General features: G+C 46.7%; 2 non-coding genes across 2 annotated transcripts; both read right to left on the bottom strand.

Annotated features, from left to right (window-relative positions):
- Positions 1 to 220: 220 nt before the first annotated feature.
- On the bottom strand, positions 221 to 3539 carry LOC122090400. The gene has a single exon (XR_006143625.1). It is a non-coding gene; the product is annotated as a 28S ribosomal RNA (ribosomal RNA).
- Positions 3540 to 3770: 231 nt separating this feature from the next.
- Positions 3771 to 3926, bottom strand: LOC122090197. Its single transcript, XR_006143440.1, has one exon. It is a non-coding gene; the product is annotated as a 5.8S ribosomal RNA (ribosomal RNA).
- Between the last annotated feature and the right edge of the window lie 6705 nt (positions 3927 to 10631).

The following is a 10631-nucleotide window of genomic DNA, read 5'->3' as shown; positions in this document are numbered from 1 at the left end:
CTGTCACAAAGTCCATAGGAATATGTTCCCACTTCCATTCTGGCATTGGAAGAGGCTGTAGTAGTCCATGTGGTCTCTATCTCACTTCCTTCACCATCTAACAATTCATGCTTTTAGCTACATGTTCTGCCTCATCATTCTTCATGTTATGCCTACAATATAATTTTTTCAAATCTTTATACATTTTGGTACTTATAAGCTTCATTCTTCATGTTATGCCTATAAGCTTCATTCAAGATCAATTCAATCAATTTCTCTCCCCTTGAAACACATATTCAATCTTTAAACCATCAAACTCCATTTTTTTAATGAAAATCTAAGATCCTTCTATCTTCCAATATTGATAGCATTGATTGTCTTCCTTAACACATCGTTTCCCAGTACGTTGAGCTCCAAGGATGCAAGCTAGTTGCAGGTAGGAGTCAACCAATCGTGGAAAGAACCTCAGTCCACTGGCTTTTCAACCAAGCGCGATGACCAATTGTGTGAATCAACGGTTCCTCTTGTGCCAGATTGAATTACTATCGTGACACTATCATCAGTAGGGTAAAACTAACCTGTCTCATGACGATCTAAACCCAGCTCACTTTCCCTATTGGTGGGTGAACAGTCCAACGGTTGGCAAATTCTACTTCACAATGATAGGAAGAGCCAACATCGAAGGATCAAAAAGCAACATCGCTATGAACGCTAGGCTGCCACAAGTAAGTTATCCTTGTGGTAACTTTTCTGACACCTCTAGCTTCAAATTTCAAAGGTCTAAAGGATCGATAGACCACACTTTCACGATTCATATTCGTACTAGAAATCAGAATCAAATGAGCTTTTACCCTTTTGTTCCACATGAGATTTCTGTTCTCGTTGAGCTCATCTTAGGACACCTGCATTATCTTTTAATAGATGTGCCGCCCCAGCCAAACTCCCCACTTGACAATGTCCTCCGCCCAGATAGACCCACTGAGGCGGGCCTTGGGTCCAAAAGAAGGGGCAGAGCCCCGCCTCCGAGTCACGGAGTAAGTAAAATAATGTTAAAAGTAGTGGTATTTCTTGCACCGTTTCCAGCTCCCAATTATCCTACACCTCTCAAGTCATTTTACAAAGTTGGACTAGAGTCAAGCTCAACAAGGTCTTCTTTCCTGCTGATTCTGCCAAGCCCATTCCCTTGGCTATGGTTTCGCTGGATAGTAGACAGGGACAGTGGGAATTTCGTTAATCCATTCATGTGCGTCACTAATTAGATGACGAGGCATTTGGCTACCTTAAGAGAGTCATAGTTACTCCCGCCGTTTACCCACGTTTGGTTGAATTTCTTCACTTTGACATTCAGAGCACTGGGCAGAAATCACATTGCGTGAGCATCCGCAGGGACCATTGTAATACTTTGCTTTAATTAAACAGTCAGATTCCCCTTGTCCGTACTAGTTCTGAGTTGACTGTTTGATGCCAGGGGAAGGCCCCGAGGGGGCCATTCCCAGTCTCTCCCTCGACTATCACGCGGTGACCCACTCTCGCCAAGAAAGTAGCTCGAGTAGTTCATCGACAGCCGATGGGTTGTGGATTGGGACCCCCGTGCCCAACCCTCAGAGCCAATCCTTTTCCTGAGGTTACAGATCCATTTTTTCGACTTCCCTTGCCTACATTGTTCGATAGACTAGAGGCTGTTTACCTTGGAGACCTGATGCAGTTATGAGTAAGACTAGGCGTGGTCAGCACTCGGTCCTTTGGACTTTCAAAGGCCGCCGAGGGTGCACCGGACACCACGCAACTTGTGGTGCTCTTCCAGCCACTGGACCTTACCTTCGGCTGAGCCATTTCCTGGGTGGGCTGGCTGTTAAATAGAAAAGATAACTCTTCCCGAGGCCCCCGCCGACATCTCTAGACTTCCTAATGTTGCCATCAACCGCCATGTCCTAGTTCGGGAATTTTAACCCAATTCCTTTTCGGAGCACGCGAGCATACACTCTCTGACGGGCTTCCCCCATCCCTTAGGATCGACTAACCCATGTGCAAGTGTCGTTCACATCGAACCTTTCCCCTCTTCGGCCTTCAAAGTTTTCATTTGAATATTTGCTACTACCACCAAGGTCTGTACCAATGGCTGCTCTGCCCAGGCTCATGCCCCAGGTTTTATGGTGATCACCATGCCCTCCTACTCATCGGGGACTGGCAGTTGCCCTGACGGTTGGGTATAGGTTACGCACTTCAGCACCATCCATTTTTGGGGCTAGTTGATTCGGCAGGTGAGTTGTTACACACTCCTTAGCAGATTTTGACTTCCATGACCACCGTTCTACTGTCTTAATCGACCAATACCCTTTGTGGGTTCTAGGTTAGTGTGCAATCTGGCACCGTAACCCGACTTTCGGTTCATCCTACATCACCAGTTCTACTTATCAAAAATTACCCACTTGGAGCTCTCGATTCCATGGCGTGGCTCAACGAAGCAGCCACGCCATCCTACCTACTTAATGTTTGAGAATAGATCGAGGGCATTGTGCCGCCGATGCCTTTAATCATTGGCTTTACCCGATATAACTCGCCCACGGGCTTCAGCTATCCTAGGGGAAACTTTGGAGGGAACCAGCTACTAGATGGTTCAATTAGTCTTTCACCCCTATACACAAGTCAGATGAATGATTTGCATGTTAGTATCGCTACAGGCCTCCACCAGAGTTTCCTCTGGCTTTTCCCCGCTCAGGCATAGGTCACCATCTTTCAGGTCCAGACAAGTATGCTCTCAATTGAACCCTTCACATAAAATCAAGGTTGGTCGGCGGTGCAACACACAAGGGGATCCCACTAGTCAGCTTCCTTATGCCTTACGGGTTTTACTCACCTGTTGACTCACACACATGTCAGACTCCTTGGTCTGTGTTTCAAGACTGGTTGAATGGGGAGCCCGATAGGCCGATGCCCAGAGTATGCAGTTGCCAATAGGCCCGCCATCGAGGTGCATGTTGCCTACTATGATCGTGGTGATGACATCTCCTCAGGCATAATGTGACAACCCAGGCTTGGGACACCGTCGTAATCCACATCGGTCCATGCCCCGAGTCGAGTTGCGGATTGACTATTCACCGTTCCACATCCGACCGAGAAGTATGGCCGGCCCCCATCCACTTCCCTCCCAAAAATTTCAAGCACTGTTTGACTCTCTTTTCCAAGTCCTTTTCATCTTTCCCTCACAGTACTTGTTCGCTATCGGTCTCTCGCCCATATTTAGCCTTGGATAGAATTTACCACCCAATTTGGGCTACATTCCCAAACAACCCAACTCACCGACAATGCCTCGTGGTGCGACAGGGTCCAGACACAATGGGGCTCTCACCCTCTTTGGTGCCCCCTTCCAGGGGACTTGGGCCCAGTCTGCCACTGAGGATGCTTCTACAGATTACAATTTGAATGACAAAGCCGCCTAATTCTCAAGCTGGGCTCTTCTTGGTTTGCTCACCATTACTATGGGAATCCTCGTAAGTTTCTTCTCCTCCGCTTATTGATATGCTTAAACTTAGTGGGTAGCCCCGCCTGACCAGGGGTCTCATTCGAAATGCCATCGAATGGCAATTAGGGTCACCAAAACCCAATGGGAGCAGAACACGCACACGATGTCCGAACATTGGCAAAGTAGCTCGAACCACCACTCAACGTGATGCTTGCCACACAAGGGGCCCTTGACTTTGGGCCGACCGCACCTCAAACAGAGACATGGGGGCCAATCTTCACTCCACACCACACCATAAGGGGCAAAGGAGGTGGGGCAACATGATGCCTGTCACCCAGGCAGGCGTTCCCTTAGCCCGATGGCCTAGGGCACAACTTGCGTTCAAAGACTCGATGGTTCACCAGATTCTACAATTCACACCAAGTATCTCATTTTGCTACGTTCTTCATCGATGTAAGAGCTGAGATATCTTTTGCCGAGGGTCGTTAAGGTAAGATTTGGATCTAGGATGACCACACCACACCAAAGGCGCAATGATGTCATGTCTTTTTCGTTGTGACTTCCTTGGCGCTGACTGTGCTGGTGGTTGTGTTTGGGTAGAATGCTATGAAGGATCGTAGGCTGACCTTTTACAAGGGTCAGGAAGGAAGGAGCTCAAGCTCCCATGCCCTACCTTGATCGCGTAATGTAACATGTTCACAGGTCTCGCTGGGCAAGTATCGACAATGATCCTTCTGCAGTTTCACCTACAAAAACCTTATTATGACTTCTCCTTCCTCTAAATGATAAGGTTCAGTGGACTTCTCGCAATGTCGACGATGACGAACCACCCACGTCACCGCAATCTGAACACTTCACCAGACCATTCAATCGGTAGGAGTGACGGGCGGTGTGTACAAAGGGCAAGGACATAGTCAAAGCGAGCTGATGACTCACGCTTACTAGGAATTCCTCGTTACAGACCAACAATTGCAATGATCTATCCCCATCACGATAAAATTTTTAAAGATTACCCAGGCCCGTCGGCCAAGGCTATAGACTCGTTGAATACATCAATGTAGCATGCGTGCAGCCCAGAACATCTAAGGGCATCACCGACCTGTTATTGCCTCAAACTTTCATGGCCTAAATGGCCATAGTCCCTCTAAGAAGTTGGTCGTGGAGGGTCACCTCCACATAGCTAGTTAGCAGGCTAAGGTCTCATTCGTTAACGGAATTAACCAGACAAATCGCTCCACCAACTAAGAACGGCCATGCACCACCACCCATAGAATCAAGAAAGAGCTCTCAGTCTATCAATCCTTACTGTGTCTGGACCTGGTAAGTTTCCCTGTGTTGAGTCAAATTAAGCCATAGGATCCACTCGTGGCGGTGCCCTTCTATCAATTCCTTTACGTTTCAGCCTTGCGAGCATACTCCCCCCAGAACCCAAAAACTTTGATTTCTCATAAGGTGCCGACGGAGTCCTAAAAGCAACATCCATCGATCCCTAGTCGGCATCGTTTATAGTTGAGACTAGGATGGTATTCGATCATCTTCGAGCCCCCAACTTTCGTTCTTGATTAATGAAAACATCCTTGGCAAATGCTTTTGCAGTGTTTGTCTTTCATAAATCCAAGAATTTCACCTCTGACTATGAAATCGAATGCCCCTGACTATCCCTGTTAATCATTATGCTGATCCCAAAGGCCAATGCAATAGGACCGAAATCCTATGATGTTGTCCCATGCTAATGTATCCAGAGTGTAAGCTTGCTTTGAGCACTCTAATTTCTTCAAAGTAATAGCGCCGGAGGCACGACCCAGCCAATTAAGGCCAAGAGCACATCACCGACAGAAGGGACAAGACGATCAGTACACACAGGCGGACAGATCGGCCCATCTCAAAGTCTAACTATGAGCTTTTTAACTGCAACAACTTAAATATACGCTATTGGAGCTGGAATTACAGTGGCTGCTGGCACTAGACTTGCCCTCCAATGGATCCTTGTTAAGGGATTTAGATTGTACTCATTCCAATTACCAGACTTGAAGAGACCAATATTGTCATTTATTGCACTACCTCCCCATGTCAAGATCGGGTAATTTGTGTGCCTATTGCCTTCCTTGGATGTGGTAGCCCTTTCTCAGGCTTCCTCTCCGGAATCGAACCCTAATTCTCCATCACCCATCACCACCATTGGAGGCCACTATCCTACCATCGAAAGTTGATAAGGCTGAAATTTGAATGATGCGTCGTTGGCACAAAGGCCATGCGATCCGTCGAGTTATCATAAATCATCAGAGCAACGGGCAGAGCCTGCATCGACCTTTTATCTAATAAATGCATCCCTTCCAAAAGTCGAGGGTTGGTGCACGTATTAGTTCTAGAATTACTACGGTTATCCAAGTAGCAGATACCATCAAACAAAGTATATACCATCAAACAAACTATAACTGATTTAATGAGCCATTCATAGTTTCACAGTCTGAATTAGTTCATACTTACACATGCATGGCCTAATCTTTGAGACAAGCATATGACTACTGGCAGGATCAACAAGGTAACTTTCCTTCTCGACACCAAAGCACTGCATGAACCACATCCCCAATTATGCATTGGGTGATGCTACTCCATACATTAATGGCGGTCTATCGTTCTTGTGTAATGAGTCGCAACCAAAGGATTCAAGAGGACACACACAACCAACTTGCCTTATAAAATATCCCGCATCCTAGAGCATAAATAGTACACATACACCACTGACACAAAGAAAGTGGACATATGCATCGTATTCCAAGCCACCTCACACCAACCACAAGGGCAGGCAAGAGGGATGAAATGAGAGTGAAGGGGTAGCATCTTTCCATCCTACTAGGTAAGCAACACAAGAACCATTTTCATGCTCTTGACAAAAGCACTTTTGGCCCATCATAACCCATAGAGGTATCTATGCATAGTGGTTCAATGCACAAACAAAGAGCCCACAACCACAAGAAAAACAATAGCCACTCACGTGCATTATGTCCACTATCGACACAATCCACCACCAAACCAACTACAACGTAATAAGGATTTGGTAGAAGAAAAATCAATAGCCCCACTAAGCATGAAAATCTCAACAATCAATAAGGGTCGAGGGACTCGTGATCTATCTCCACCTACAAGCTTGCAACCTACGTTCTCTAGAGACCCATGTTGATGTTGTCTTATAACACTTGCGGCAGGAGACATGTAAACACCTCCGCACCTAGGCGCGACTTAGAAACTCACTTCTCCAAATAGCAAAGGCCACAAGGCTGAGTATGATAAAACTCTTACAAGCAACAAGCCCACGATAATGCAATTTTTTTAAAAAAAAAGGGGAGGGGGGAAGGGATATGTGATTTGTCTCCACTTGCAAGCTTGCAACCTATGTTCATGAAAGACCCACGTTAATGTCGTATTATAACACTTGCGGAAGGAGGCATGCAAACACCTCCACACCTAGGCGTGGCTTAGAAATGCATTTCTCCGAATACCATAAGGCCACAAAACTGAGCATGAGAAAACTCTTGCAAGCAACAAACCCACGAGAATGCAATTTTCTTTTTAAAAACAAAGGGGGGGGGGAGGAATTCGTGATCTGTCTCCACCTACAAGCTTGCAAACCTATGTTCTCCAAAGACCCACGTTAATGTCGCATTATAACACTTGTGGTAAGAGGCATGCAAACACCTCCGCACCTAGGCGCGACTTAGAAACGCACTTCTCCAAATAGCATAGGCCACAAAACCGAGCATGAGAGAACCCTTGCAAGCAACAAACCCTCGATAATGCAATTTAAAAAAGAAAACAATTGGATTGGGGGGAGGGACTAACTGTGCACATTGACTTGGCCAATGATTCCATGAAACCCATTCATTGGGCATGTCAATGTAGACAACAACCCACCCCTTGCACCATGACCTATATATGACTACAAGCCACAGAGCACAGAAGGGTGGAAATGCATGACTGCGGCCATGCTCGCAAAAAGTGGCACTAGCACAACTGCACATGGCAGGAAGCCAAGCACGACAAACTGCCACGGCCCCTAAATGGGATTAATCAATGGGGCCAATGTGTCATTTCCATGTTTTTCACATGCCATGACTCTCTTGGGCATGCTGTACAGAAACTAGCAAAAGTGGTAGTAGGCTGTGGTGAGGGTTTAGGTGCACAGTGTAGGTAGCCATGCACACCCACTAGCATGCATTGGGCTGCCAAGGTGCAAAACAAGGAGCTAATCATCCGGACCATCATGCCATGTAGCTGTTCTTCACATGCCATGCGACTCTTGGGCATGCTGTGTGGCTACCAGCATATGTGGCAGTAGCTATGCGGGCTTGGCAACACATGGCTGCCAGCCATGCATGCCCAACACCACATTACAGGCAGCCATGCACGCCCAGCAGCACGCAATAGCAGGCCACAGCGCACATTAAAGGCATAGTCATCGGAACCAATGTGCCTTGGCCTATCTTGGGCATTCTATGCGGCTACGGGCGCATGTGGCAGCAGCTATGGGGGCACGCCAGCACAAGGCAGGCACCCTTGCGTGCCCAATAGCACACAGTAGCAGGCAGCATTGTGCGACAAAGGGGCTGAACATCAGGATGCATTGGCCATTTACTAATTTTAAAATGCCATGCCTCTCTTGGAAATGCTATGCGGCTAAGGGCACATGTGGCAGCAACTGTGGAGGCATGGCAACAGAAGGCAGGGAGCCATGTGTGCCCAGTAGCACATGATTGCAGGGAGTGGTGTGCGGCAGAGGGGCTGACCATCTAGACAAATGTGCCATGTACTTGTTTTCATATACATGCCAAGCCTTTATTAGGCTTTTTGTGCAGCTACAAGTGCAGGTGGTAGTAGCTGTCAAGGCATCGCAGTATATGGTGGGCAACCATATAGGCCAAGCAGCACGTCGTGGTAGGCCACAACGCACACCAAGGGCCGAATCTTCAAGGGCCGAATCTTCAAAATTGACATGCCATGCGGGTGTTTTGCACATGCCATACCTCTCTTGGGCATGTTGTGCGGTGATGGGCACATATGGCAATAGATGTGGGGGCACAGCAGGGCAAGGCAGGCAGCCATGCATGCCCAGCAGCACACAATAACAGGCAACGGTGTGTGGCAGAGGGGCTGACCATCGGGATGGACGCACCATGTACCTATTTTCACACGCGATGCCTTCGTTGGGCATGCTGTGCATTGATGGGCACATGTGCCAATAGAAGTGGGGACATGGCAGCGCATGGTAGGTAGCCATGTGTGCCCAGTAGCCCACAGTGGCAGGCAGCGTTTTACGGCAGAAGGGATGACCATTGGCACAGACATGCGCCTTCATTGGGCATGCTGTACCACGACTAGCACAAGTGACAATAGCTGTGGGGTCATGGCAGTGTATGGAAGGCATCCATGCATGCCTAGCCGCATGCTATGGCAGGCCTCAGCTCACACCAAGGGCCAACTCATCAAAACTAATGTGCCATTTCACTTTTTCCCCCATGCCATGGGTCTTTTGGGTTTGCCTACCATGCCCACTTATGGTCTGGTGCCCTGCTATGTAGTCCCTCCAAAACCTCCCGGGGAGAGTGGCACCCCCCTCCATCACCGTAGCTCTTATGCTCTTTGCCCTTTTCCAGAAGGAGACATGACCCCCCAAAAAAATCATACCGGGCTATTTTTTGAGCTACAAATATCCAAATCAAATGAAACTTGGTAGGAAATTAGAGAAAAATCCAAAGATTATTTTCATACAAAAATCATAGTTTTCTGATAAATATTTATTTATTTTTATTAATTTTTAATATTAAAAAATATATTAAATTCAAAAAACTATGAAAATTTCATTTTAATGTATTTTTCTAAAAACTAAATTTCAGATTTCTTATAAAGGTTGATAGAATGTTTTGATACGATATTGGACCATTCCAATATATTTTTATATTGTCTAATATTTTATGATTGAAACATTACGAAAAATACCTAAAAAAATAGAAATGCAGGGTTTAAGTGAAAATGATTGTAATTTGAATGCCAAATAGCCAATTGCAAGGCTTTTCTAACCCAAAGGGATGTTTTGGACAACATGATTTAAAGACCCAAACTATGTTGTGCGGGCATGGCCTTTACGTGTGCAGCCAAAGGCTGTAAAGGAGCCTCTGTTGCATGGGCCATGGGGGCCATGGTAGCACCCATGTGCAAGCCAGGTGTGTGCAGCCATATGCATAGTGGCCTGCAGACTTGGGCACGGAAGTGCAGCAATGCCTGCAACCTTGCGCGCAGCATGTGTTGCCATGCCTGCCATCATGCTCACCGCATGGGCAACCATGCCTATGACCTTGCACGTAGTAGTGCAGCCATGCGTGCGGCATGTGCGACCACACAACGCAACCTTGCGCGTGGCAGTGCAGTCGTGTTTGCAACCTCATGCGCGGCATATCTGATAACTCACGCAACCATATGCATGGCAAGGCAGCGATGTGTATGGCATGTGCAGCCATGCCTACAACCTGGAGGGTGGAGTGCGTGCAGTAGTGCAGCCATGCGCGCGGCATGTGCGGTGATGCTCAAATCCTTGCACGTGGCATGTGCGGTGTAGGTAAAGTTGTGTCAGATTATTGAGAGAGCAAACCTCAGTGTCGCCTTCTTGATAAGAGAAATTTCAATCTATCATCTGTATGAAATATTCCTGATAATTGAAACAAATATTGTTAGAAAAATTGGTGGGCTGAGTCATGCTGCTTGACACTGTCCTTAAGACCGTAGATGCCCCCTATGGTGCAACCGGGAATATTACAAATCGGCCTCCAAGAAAAACAGCCCGATGGCTCCCCCAATAATCGTGCACTCGACTACTGGACCCCTTCAAATACTATAGGGCAATGCTCAAACTAGAAAACAAAACACCAAGAAATGGACATGTGAAATCCAATGAAACTCAAGAAAATCAAAGTTTGACAACACACACTTGAATGCTTCAAGTGACTTGATCCGTGTTTTTGCAAATGCTAAAGCTCCCCCTATTTCTAAGACTATTTGGATGAGGAGTAAAAGAAAGGAATTAAAGAAATTTAAAATCAAAGTGAACAAATTGATACTTTTGGTTCCAAGTTAATGCCAGATAAAAAGGATTTTGGTTATAGTTTTCCTTGCGACGGTCCGGGATGAGGCGGTACTT

This window comes from Macadamia integrifolia, chromosome 9, assembly GCF_013358625.1.
Source record: "Macadamia integrifolia cultivar HAES 741 chromosome 9, SCU_Mint_v3, whole genome shotgun sequence".
Taxonomy (NCBI): domain Eukaryota; kingdom Viridiplantae; phylum Streptophyta; class Magnoliopsida; order Proteales; family Proteaceae; genus Macadamia; species Macadamia integrifolia.
The sequence above is the reverse complement of the archived record's forward strand: the minus strand, read 5'-3'. Positions and strand labels throughout refer to the sequence as shown.